We start from the raw sequence: 13,033 nt of genomic DNA, 5'->3' as shown, positions 1-13,033 counted from the left end.
ACTTTACATTAACTGTGCATTGCCTTTTAATAATAAGCATTTTTATTTAAATTATGCTAAAAATGTATACTGTACACAGATTAATTAGTTCAGATCCACAAACAAAGAAAAAGCCCAAATTGCATATTGGTTAGTTAACTCATTCATGTATTCTCAATATATATAATTTAGATTATAGCACAAACAAATTAGAGTAAAATATAAAATAAGAATTACTCTTGAAATATATGTATAGTTTTAGCATAAAAATTTAAGGTAGACAGACAAATAATACATCACATGTGGAGAAAATATCTTGGTAGTAAGAGACATTAGGGAAATATAATACAACATTAAAATTGCAGACTTGGGTGTAAAGTTACCTGGTTTTAAATCCTCCTTATTTCAAAATTTTGCTTTAGTTTCTTTATTTTCAAATTACCATAATGATCATACCTATCTCATAGAATTTCTGAATGAGTCAAAGTGATAAAAACAGCAAATTCCAAAGAGATATTCAATTAGAGTTTTTTAATTAACATTATTTGATCAAATAGCATTAGTTGGGACAATCATTGATTCTTAAAATTTTTATTTTTATTGATTTTTCTTTTCTCTTAATTGTCAGAGTTTACTGTTTTTACAATATTTTACTGTTATTATGCATTAAGTATGCTTGGGGGAGAAAGATTTAAAAATAGCTGTAAAACATTATTTAGTAAAATGAATATTTTTGATTTATTAGTAACATAGCTATAGTTTGTTTTTAAAATTTTACCTTATTTATTTCCAAAAATAATATTAAAACACACAAATTCTTTCTGTTTAATAATTCTACATATGAATGTACAGCAGATGATTTTCTATTATACACCTAAGTTTCAGTATAAATGCATTAATAGAAATTATATTATCTCTCATTCCAGAGGTCTGCTGTTTCCCAGTGATCCTTGTCTTCTGTTATTCACCCTGTTATATAATCTCCAAAACTTAAAAAATGGGATAGACTTAATAACTTTCTTCTAAAATACAGAATATGGCAATAGTGATAAGATATCACTTCCAAGATTTTCCTTCTACAAAGGTAAATGTCAATTTGTGAGCAATGTGTGGAGAGGCCATTTGGCAAGGAATTGGGGCCCTCAATTCAATAGCCTTTGAGCAACTGAATCTTGCCTACAATTATATAATTGGGGCTGGAGTCAAAGTCTTCCTCATGTTGGTCTTCATATAGGACCTCAGATCTGCTTTCCGTTTAACTGCAGCTTTTAAGAAATGCCTACTGCTAACCTGTGCTCAAACTCCTGAGACCCAGAAACTGATATGCTAAATGTTCATTGTTTTCTTATTTATTTGTCCTAAATAGTTATACATGACACTAGAATACACTTTGACACATTATACATAAATGCAGTATAACTTCTCATTCTTCTGGTTGTACATGGTGTAGAATCACACCAGTCGTGTATTCATATATGCACATAGGGTAATAATAACATCCAGTTCATTCTACTATCCTTCTTAACCTCCACACCACCTTAGCACCCTTTATTCCCCTCTGCCAAATCCAAAGTAACTCTATTCTCCCTTAGCCATCCTCCTTATTATTTAAAGTCACTAAGTTTGGACAAATTATTATATACCAACTGGTAGCTAACACTTTCTGTGTACTACTTACTCATTGTGGCAGTCAACTGACAGGGTGATCATCAGTAAACACTTTTATTAATATTGTGAGACAGTTATCAAAATCTGATTTACAAAGAACTTTGGGCTTAGAGAAAAATATTTCACTGACATTATAAAGCTTTGAAATGGGCTTAGTTGCAAGGGGTCATTCTTAATTATAAAGGCATCTGCCTTTCTAAGATTTTTAAAATAAAATGATTTTTTACAGATTAAATATATTCTAAAAAATCCTTGTACATATTTGCTTCTCATGTTGGATTTCACTAGTAAAAAATTTCCAAAAAGAATTGAAAACAACATTAAACCCACTTCATAGATAGAGCTTCATTATCATTAGTGTGTATAATAATCCTGACGAAGCCTGAAAGAAACAAGAGGAACAATTATAGAAGAAGTGCTATACTGATTTCTCTCCCTGAGTCTTTCTGAGATAATAAAGATACAATTTCTAAACTATTTTAAATACTTTAATAATCTGCTTTGATCTCATTTATCTATTTATCAAAATCCATTTTTATTTACTTTCATTTTAGTAACCTTCTGTATTTAATATAGAGGAATGTAAATAAATATGTTGTAAAATGTAAATGTAAATAAATGCATACTAGTTGCTAATTGCTTTCTTGACCCATAATAATTGACTACCTGTCTCTCTCCTCGTTTCAAATACAATATAAATGTATTTGATCAACAGGTCCATGGAGTTCATCTGTCTATCTGGAAAAGAAAAGATATGTTGGAGCTCTGCAATACATTCTTTTCCTTCACTGAGGGTGCTCCAGGGAAAGGAAAGAAGGCAAGTGGTATGAAATAATTCTCTTAACAACATACTAATGAATGATCTCCAGGCAAAACAATGATGACAGTAAAGGCTTTTGCAAGCAACATATTGGTTCATGCTGCATGCTTTTAGCAGAGTGTGCTTAATTGTCTATAATTACTTAAGGTAGACACATTGGGATGCATAGATTTATGGATAATGACTTCTAGTAAAATGTTATACCATATAATTTGTATAACCCCTCCCGGTGTGTGTGTGTGTGTATATCATACACATACAACATAAATGTTTTATAATCTAACTAGCTGCTTCTGTGAATGTGAGGCACCAGCATACCTCATAGCAATCTTATTTATTTACTTAGATTATAATGATGTGGTATGATAGTACTTGGGGAACTGTACCAGAGGAGCTGGACCTTGCTTTGCTTTTCTTATGCTTACAGCATAATTTCAAATGTCCTTGAAATTATTAGTAAAGCTTGATACTAGATAAGATCTCTGAGTCTTCTGGATCTCAATTATCAATCTGATCTTTTATGCTGTCTAAAATTCCAATATTGATTTTTGTGATGGCTCTTCTAAAATTTCACTCTTCTATTGATTGAGTCAGTCATTTTTGTATTCCTGTGAGGTAAAGGAGGCACAATTTTATATTGGTGAAATAATATACATATTGGACAAAAATCCAATCTGTAAGGAGAAATATATTTTACTCATTAATCCTTGACCTTAAGGTTTTCAACCCAGGAGCAATCAACAGTAGTTTTGTATTATTACACACATGCAAACATATCTTGCAAAATATTCAACATTCAGAGTTCTACATGTTACATTTTTCACTTGTAATATATCTTGACAAAGATTTCTTATGAGTATACTGGGATCTATTTTAGTTTTTAACCATATGTGGTACATAGTGTTGTAATTCATTTTTAAATTAGTTTTGTATTTATGAATTTTTAGATTATTTTATATTACAAAAATTCTATAGTGTAAACATCCTTTTAAAGCAGCTTGCTGGATTAAAGTGTATATCCATTTCAGTATTTATTTTTTTCAGATGTGGTCAGTCTTTCATTAAAGCTGTTACACTAATTTAATTTGACCTCCTACAAATGGAAATCAGAGAATGTATGTGCATGGGGTTAACATCCTCTTTCCATATTGAATAGACCTACCTCTTAAATTGTGGTTTCAAGTAATAGATAAGGATCTCTCTATCCCTATCTATATCTTTATCTACTTTTAGAGATAAGAAGGTTCATTTTTTTTCTTCCCCCCAATTTTCACTTCTTATATTTTTTTGTGAAATTTTTACTCATGTCGAACTTCAAGGAAAACCTCTGGAAATTTTTCAGATATTTTTTAAATTATATGTTTAGATGATAAATGAAAGGACAAAAGGTTAGTAAAAGTACAGTTTTTATTATAAAATAATTTGCAAAATTTTATAATTTTTGTATCTCTTAATAATCAAATCAAAATTAAGTAATCACAATAAACATGATACATATGATTGCAATTAAAATATACTACAAATTCAATGACATTTTTACTTGTCAGCCTAACTGTTCAAATGATTTAACATAATAGGCTGAAGACTGCTATATTGTAGAAAGGCAGGCTTGCAAGTTTTCTCCTTGGCTGGCTTCTAGGAATGTGGCATTTGAATTATTTATAAACTGATAAGACCAGTTCATTGTGTCTAAACTATCTGCGAAATGATGTGGTTTATGCTGATCACCTGCCTTCTTTCTACGAGCTTGGCATTTTGGTATGTCCTAGAAACAAGTGCATATATGATCAGCTCTTTAGAAACCCTGAAGTCTGTTCTGGGCTGCCAACAAATTCATAAGTTAAAGTTTAGCTCTCCTTTCTCTACCATATCTCAGAATGCTACTGTTTGGAAGAACAGGTTCTGTAAACACACAATAACATTAAAATAAGGTCATTAGGATGGGCCCTAATCCAATATAATTGTGTCCTTACAATAAGAGGAGATAGGACACAGACATTTATAGAAGGAAAACCATGGGGAGATGCTTTCCTTTAAGGATACCTTTTGAAAGAACGAACAAGACTCGTCCTTGGAGAAAATACCCATTTATTGAGGAACAGCTCTGCATATTTATTGAGCCAGGGGTGATTTGACAGTTACCACAGTTTAGTGGTTGAATGGTTTGACAGTTGGCATGGGGTGCTTTCTGATTGGTGGGTAAGGATCATGTGAGTCAGCAAGGATAGTCTGATTGGTGGGTAAGGATTATGTGAGCCAGCAGGGGTAGTCTGATTGGTGGGTAAGGATCATGTGAGCCAGCAGGGCTCACCATTGGACGGCTCTTCTCCGGGGATGGGGAAGTTAGTCTTTGGAGCTGGGGTGACTCCCAACACCTTTGATGTGTGTTTAAATTTCTGTCTAAACCACCTGGTCTCTAGAACCATATTGTGGCAGCACTGGAAAACTTAATGTAGACTCTGATTGTCTTTCCTCAGAGAATCATTGCACATGCCACTTTACTTTTCATTGCTGAGGAAAAGTGTACTCAGTGTGTCAGGTAATGGAAAGGGAAAACAATAGAAGCCTGTGTGTGGATGTTTTTCAGATTTTGCATGTGTGTTTGTCCCTTGTTAATCCTGCTGTTTATCTTTTCACTGTCACAGTAAATCTTAGAAGTGAATGAAACTTTGCACAGAGTACCAAGAGTCTTAAGTGAATCCAAAAATCTGGGTGGTCTTGGGAAATCCCAGAAACACTAATCCAGCCAATATAATGTTCTGATTAATAGTTTTGATAGTCAGAGTAGAGTTTTTCATTATTTGGCTTGCAAATACTTTTTTCATTCAGGTGAAATCCCGCATAGATGAATTTTAGTGGGCACTCAGCTTCCTTTTAAATGAAACTTAGGATGGAACTCTGCAAACAGTTGTACTTGTCGGTCTTATCTGCCTTATCAAGATAAAAGAAAATGAAATTAGGGAATGTATTTGTGTTTCTTGGTCAATGCAGAATTTATTACAGTGCCCTGTAATTACCATTGTATAGAAAGATCTCAATAATAATTATTTAATAAATAGTACTCAGTAAATGAGTACAATTTTTTTCTTGGTCACTTCTTAAGTGGACATTACAGACATTTCTCTTAGCATCCCTTCAGTTTCTTTTCCTTATCTTTTTGTTTGTTTGTTTGTCATCAATTTCTAAATGTTGATTCTTTTAATTGACTCTGTCCTCTTTTTAGATAACATCCCATGTTTTTAGCTACTAAATTACTATTTCCCTATGTAGGGTTAATAATGTAAGAGATGAAATAGCAAAAAAAAAATGTGTTATGGTCTGCTATTGTATTTTCTCATTTATTTATCTATTTTATAAACAAATTCATTATAAATTTGTATTAGTAATGTTATGTTATACTTTGACAATAACAGAATATTTTGTGATTATTTAGCTTCATGTACTAATGCTCATCTAACCCCAGTATTCACAAATTAACCCAAGTCCAGGGATTGCTGATCTGCATAAAGATCATAGTTATCCTGTTAAACAGAAAATTACAAACTGTTAGTAATGTGTAATATCATCTATTAGGTCAAAAAGTAATCTTTAAAAAAAGTAAAACAAAATGAATAGAGTAGCAAATAGAGTCTTTCAAACAGGGAAAGTATCATAAGTGTATAATTCACATACTTTGCTTAAATAAACATATCAATATATAATGTACAGGTTTTGAGCTTAAGGAAGGAAAGATTTAAAGTGGAAAAAGAGGCTGGATTTAGAGTATATTTCAATAAGAAATTCTAAAAAGCAAAGTGCTTTAAATTTGAAAATAGAAGTTACTATTGAATATCACTTAATTGAACATTTTTATTATATAAATAGAGAGTGAATCAGTAAAATGAAATTATCTTTTAAAATTTCAAATTTAAATTTATAACTCAGTTTTCTATTTTTTTTTTTATGAAATAACACAGTTTAAGACAACATCATGCTGTAGGGCGCAATGGTATATGCCTATAATGCCAGATACTCAGGAGACAGAGGCAAGAGGATTGCAAGTTCCAGGCCAACCTCAGCAATTAAAAAAAAAAAACAAAAGGATGACTGGTTAAGGTGTGCCTCAGTGGTAAATCACTCCTGTATTCAACTCCCATTGACACCAAAAAAAAAAAAAAAAGACAATATTATGCTAACTGCTCAAACATATATGTTTGAATCTGTTCTGCTTATTAGATTGAAACCAGAATTGAGTTTAAGATTTTTTTTAAGAAAGACATGTGCTTCACTAAATGCAGTCAACCATAGAAATATGTTGTTCTTTTCAATTTTTTCACGAATCAACATTCATTTAAGTACAGTTCCTATAATTGTGACTGTGTAATTTCTTTACTTTTTTTATATTTATAATGTTAAACTAAGACGATTTTTTTTGTTAACATGGATAATTGCAATCCTTTATGTAGTTGGTATTATAACTATTCTAATATAAGTGTTCAGAACAAGTGCCAATTAAAAATATTACTGCATCCTTATCGTCTTCTACCAGCTGGTTGTTTATATTAACATTGCAAGGGATCACAGTGTTATTTCAGGAAGCTGCTTACCAGTTATGGGCTTTTTGGGGGAAGGTGATTAATTTTTTCACCTAATTAGTCAATAGTCCAAGAAAAGCTTTATCTTTAATATGGTTTCAAAAGTAATGAAAGTTAAAATTAAAAAAGACCTTGAGAGACATTCTGCAAGTTAAAAAAGAATATAATACAATAAATCCTTAAACCAAAATGAAAGAAAATGAAACCTTTCCATCTTTTTCTTTCTTATTTGAGGATTTTTGTTTTGTTTTAATTTTACCTTGTCTGACATCAGGAGCTCACTCTTGTTGTATTAGTATATGTTTGTCACACTAATTTTTATCTTTTTATACAAAATTCTTCTGAACCACTTTGATTTAGACATATTTCTGCATTACAACAAACTGTTGGATTTTGCTTCATGATGCACTTTGAGATCTTCTTTGTTTTTAAAGGTAATAAATTAATTTATTTTTACTTATAACATAAATACAATGTAGTCAAATTTTTTCATGCTGTTTCTTTAGCACTCTGGGCTCTTTTTCTCTGTCAACTCTGTAAAGGGTCTTTGTTGCCCTGTAAATATTTTGTTTTCCTAAATTTCTTTGGATCTTTACAAAATAAGTAGTAATGAAGTGATTTTCCACTACTGGATGATTGGGATGTGCTCTTAATATTTTTATTTTGAAGTGTATATAGGAAATACATGATACTTCAAATTTTTGGCCAAATTTAGGAGACTATCAGAGCTATTGTTTCTTACTGAGACTTTAAAAATACAGAGCTATTGTTTTTTATTGAGATTTTTTTAAAATACAAAAAAAAATGTTTTCTTCATGAGCAAGAAAATAAAATCCAGAGAAAATTTGCCATTTAAGAATTAAATATTCCATGCGTCCTCATTCATATAGGTGCTTAATTTCAAATATGATCTTAGTATTATCTGAGAGATCTAAATGTTGTTTTAGATTTGTACTCATTTAAAATATTTTTGTTCTGTTTTAGATAATATAGATAATCACTGAAATCATTATTTGTGTAGGTTCTTAATTATGTAACAATTATGTATTATGAAATAGTTCTCATAATGGAAATTTTAGAATGTCATACAATAATTTATTAACCTTATTTTTGCAAGATATTTTTCTTGTAGGAAGAATGAAGTGATTGATTTACCTAAATTACCTTTTAATACCCAGTGGCTTACACTATATTTTGTCAGAAGTATGCGATTTAAATATTTTTTAAAGTAATTTTGTTAGTTTATTTTTTAAATGTAATATATTCACTTTGCTAGAAAAGTTATAGTCTACAAATGCATATTTATATAATGATTGCATTACAAAATATTGATATTTATAATTTCTTTAAATCAGTAATATTAATTAATACAATTGTTACTCTCATTTCTTCTTTATTTCTGCATTTCATTTTTTTTAATATCTGGACAGTAATTTGTGGTTTGTAATTTTTTGCTAAAATGGATGTCTTAAAATGGTATTTTCCACTAAATGATTAAAAAAAAAATTGAATGAAAGACAAACCCAACAATCTTATGTTTTATAAAAGTAAGTATGCCTTTTATCTACCTATGTTATTGTTAACCATCTATAAACGGAATGAAAATAGTGTAGTTAATACTGGTAATAATTATTGCTACTGATAATGGTAATTACTGTTGCTACTGGAATTGTTAGTATTTTTAACATCATAATTTTAAGACATGGAGGATCCTATTGGACCCTTACAAAACAGATAACCTGTAATCCATTTGTCTCCCATACAAGGATAGAGGGGGAGAGTGCTTCTGAGGGAAAATAATGTAGGTGATTTTACAAAATCTTATGGGGAAAATGCTGATAATTGACCTCCTGAAAAATAAACTGATGGTATTTGCCTGGAAGAAGGTTTGTGTGTGTGGGATTCCTTGAACAGGATGTTCCTAGTTTAGGATTAGTTGTGGTTAACAAACCTAATATTTATGGATTTATGTGCAATGGCTCTTTGGACAGTGCTATATAAAGTATGCAGTTTTCTGAGTATTAAGAGGAGAGTTTCATACTCTTAAATGCTCACTAGTCTGTGTGATAAATTGAATGTCTTTCTTAATGACCTCCTTAATTATTCTGAGCCAAAAGGCAGGTATTTATGTGAGAAAAAAAATACTGGAGAGGGTGCAGACAGTACCCCTTTCCTATTATACCTATGGTTTTTGATTGCTTATATATTTGAAATTATTAGGAAATATTCATACTGGATAACTTATCTGAGTCACCTTTTTGTCATTTTAGTAGCTAATAGTTTGGTCAAGGTTGTGGAACTAGAAAGTAATTCTTGTTTTGTTGTAGAGTTCTTATAAGTTATTGTTAGTAATAAGTAATATTCTTTGTCATGTTAAAAACAAACAAACAACAGCAACAAAGACCAGCAGACTTTTGCATAAGATTGTTCTAAGTTTACCTTGACCCTATAAATACTTAATTGAATGGCAGCATATCTCAGTTACTTAATTTTTAAAATGGGAATAATTATAATATCTGTTTTAAATCATTGTGGAAAGTACTGAAACAATATAAAATAGCATATGTGAAGGATCTGTGCAATGATTTGCAGATGGGCCTCAATAAATGTTATAAATGTTATTCTTCCTCCCCTTCTCTTTTATTGTTTTTTTCCCTCTTTGGGAGTCAGAATTATTGTGAGAACTTGCATATATCATACTTTCCTGGGAACAAAAATTTCAAATGAATTTTCAGTTTCTTTGGGTACCCTTCACTTTCCTCATTACTTCTTAATTCAAATAAAACAGTATTCTATATGTGAATTTTCACAAAATTTATCTTAAGAAGTTGAAATGTAGTACCTTTATAATTTCTATTAAGAGACTGTTTTACTGTGAAAGAAGAAACTTTTAATAATGAATATCTGATTGACCAAAGATGTTCAGAGAGAACATTTAAATTCTTACTTTATTTTCTAGTTGATATCTTTGTAACATTGAACATGCTAACATTGCAAAACATTTATACCTAATCTATTTCATAAAATATATCAGAAGGTGATTGAATAAATCTCACAAAAATTTGAGAGACTTGAACTCAGAAAAATTTATATTAGTCTAGTGTTCTGGGGCATTGAGATATCACTTCTAAGGTTAAAGGTAAGGTTTTGCATCTGTCTTCTCTGGAAATAAAAATCGAGGCAGCATGCTTAGAAATGCTTGTTTGGGAGGCAACATTCTTTCTTTGGGTGTTCTATTCTAGCTCTTTAACCAAACTGCTTATTTTGAGTGGTCTCAGAGAAACTGAAGAATCTGGAACAACTCTGAATTCCATGCAAGCTACTCTGCCACCTATGCCATATGGTCTAGCAGATAAATTGGTGTTTAAAATGTCAATTGCAAAAAGAGATGCTCTTTGGAGGCTTTGGCTGGTGGCTATGAGTTAATCCTGGTGCAAACCCTTAGAATTTTGGAGGAAAGTTCTACGAATAACTAATTTACTTTGAAGAAACAGCTATTGGCTGAGTAGAGCCTGAACAGTTAACTATGAGCCACCAACTTATCATGCAACTAATGCTGCACTTTATGAACTTGATTTCTTACACACCAGACCACAAAGTTGGCTATGCGCAGAAGCACTCTATTATTACATAGAAATAGTATTTATGAGATTGGTCTCATGGAGACCCTAAAAGCACATAGAAGTTACATAAGGAAGTGGCCTAGATACCTTTAGCATCTATTCTGCTTACCTTTTTGCTACTGGGCTTTCATCTATGACCTCATGGGAACTTCCTCACTACCAGTGATTGAGGAAAGAAAAAAAAAAAAAAAACTAGCGTGGTTATCATGGTTCTTCTAAATTTGCATACACCATCTTAAAATAAACTTTTGGAACTTGCAGCACTATAATCTCTCTCTGAAACATCCTTCAAATGTAGTGGCTAAGGGAAATCCTATAGAAGAGGAAAAAACTTTGAGCAATGACCTGATTATGTATCTGTATGTTAATTTTGCTAGAAGTAGAAATGGACATACATATAATCATCTACTGATTCATGGTCTAACTCAAAGAAATTTGATGGATGTTAAGGGACTTATGAACACAGTTGGAAAATTGGTAACAATAAGATTCCAGAAAGAGGTCTGTGAATGGTTCTCTATAGATGGTCAAAGAATATGAAGATATTTGTGTCCATGTGAATGAACATCAAAGGATTACCCATTTTGTGAATACCAGTGAGTATCTTTCCCAATAATTATTCATTGACTAATGGTTTTATAATCAAGATGGTAGTAGTGGTGAGGGTAGAAGTTTTGCACGGGCTCAGTGACATGGACTTTTATTCACCGATGGCAACTGAACTATATAGCTTTTGCTGAATGTTTTATTTAGTAACACTGCATCTCAATATGGTACCATTCCTGGGGATGATTTCCAGCTTCATCATTGCAGGTTGGTTATGTTGAAATAACTTCAATCATTCGGGTGTGTGGCATTTTATTCTTACTGTAGTGTGTACTTATTCTGCATGTGAATTCATCTGCTTTGTATACAATGGTTTTGTTAAAACTATCATCTATAAACTTATGGAATTATTTATTCACTATTGTATTTCATACAACATTTTTTTTCTGACCAAAAAATTTACTTCAAAATGGATGAAGTGTGATCCAGGCATAACAGCACACGCCTGTAATCCCGAAGCCCGGGAGGCTGAGACAGGAGGATCTCCAGCCAGCCTCTGCAATGGCAAGGTGCTAAGCAACTCAGCGAGACCCTGTCTCTAAATAAAATACAAAATAGGGCTGAGGATGAGGCTCAGTGTTTGAGTACCCTTGAGTTCAATCCCCACTATTAATAATAATAATAATAATAATAATAATAATAATAATAATAAAGCGTGGGATTAATTGGTTATAAATTGGTTATTATAGTTTGGAACTGAAAAGTTCCCCAAAAGCCCATTGACACTTTTGGAAGGTGGTGGAAACCTTTAAGCTGTGGGATCTACTGGGAAATTTTAGGTCATATTCTTGAAGGGGATTGTAGGATGCTGTAGTCTTTCTCTTTTGCTTGCTCAGTCTTGAAGTGAATGGGACATGTACTCCAACCTTACATAATGTGCTATCCCATCACATGCCCCAAAGCAATGGTATCGCTAGTTTATGGACTGAAGGCTCCAAAACTGTGAGCCACAAGAACCTTTTCCCACTTATCTCAGGTAATTGTTATAGTAATGGAAGATTGATCAATATATTGATCTTATATTTTTTGCATTCTAAACTATCTGTCTTGCTAGAATGGTGAAATGGCCTTTTGAAGACTCAGTTGCAGTGATAGCTAGATGGTAATGCCTCGCAATACTGGAGTAATGTATTATAGGACGTGTTATATGTATACAATATATGTTGATGTTTTCCTATAGCAAGTATTCATGGGTTAAGAATGAAGAAGTAGAAATGGGAATGAGTCTACTCAATAATACCACTAGCATTACAGTCACAATTTTTTCTTACTTTTCCTGTATCCTTAAACTCTTTTGGTTTATGAATCTTGGTTCCAAAGAGGTATTCTTTTCACTAGAGGCATTGCAATGATTTTCTTGTTACCTATTCATTGTTGGCTCCTGATGAATCTAAGTCAACAAGCAAAGAAGAGTATCACTGTAGTGGTTGGGGCAATTGATCTTGAGTACCAAGTGGAAATTGGGTTACTATAATAGAAGTAGGTGGAGGTAAAGAAGAATATCTCTGGAATTCAGGAGGTTTCTTGGGACTTTTCTTAGTACTACTGCATACTGTGACTAAATTCAGTGGAAAAGTGAAGAGGCAGGAAGATGGCAGAAGTGAGCTAGGCAGTGAGTCCCAATGGCTTCACAACACAGAAAGGAGGGAGCAAAGGAAAAGCCGAATTGAGAGGTTTGTGAAATACTAAATGCTCTAAAAATCAATTTTACAGTCTGAGACTTGGAGGGATTGGAAGATTGATTACATAAAACAAACAAACAA

The sequence above is a fragment of the Ictidomys tridecemlineatus genome, chromosome 7 (assembly GCF_052094955.1).
Source record: "Ictidomys tridecemlineatus isolate mIctTri1 chromosome 7, mIctTri1.hap1, whole genome shotgun sequence".
NCBI lineage: Eukaryota > Metazoa > Chordata > Mammalia > Rodentia > Sciuridae > Ictidomys > Ictidomys tridecemlineatus.
Note: the sequence above shows the minus strand (reverse complement) of the source record.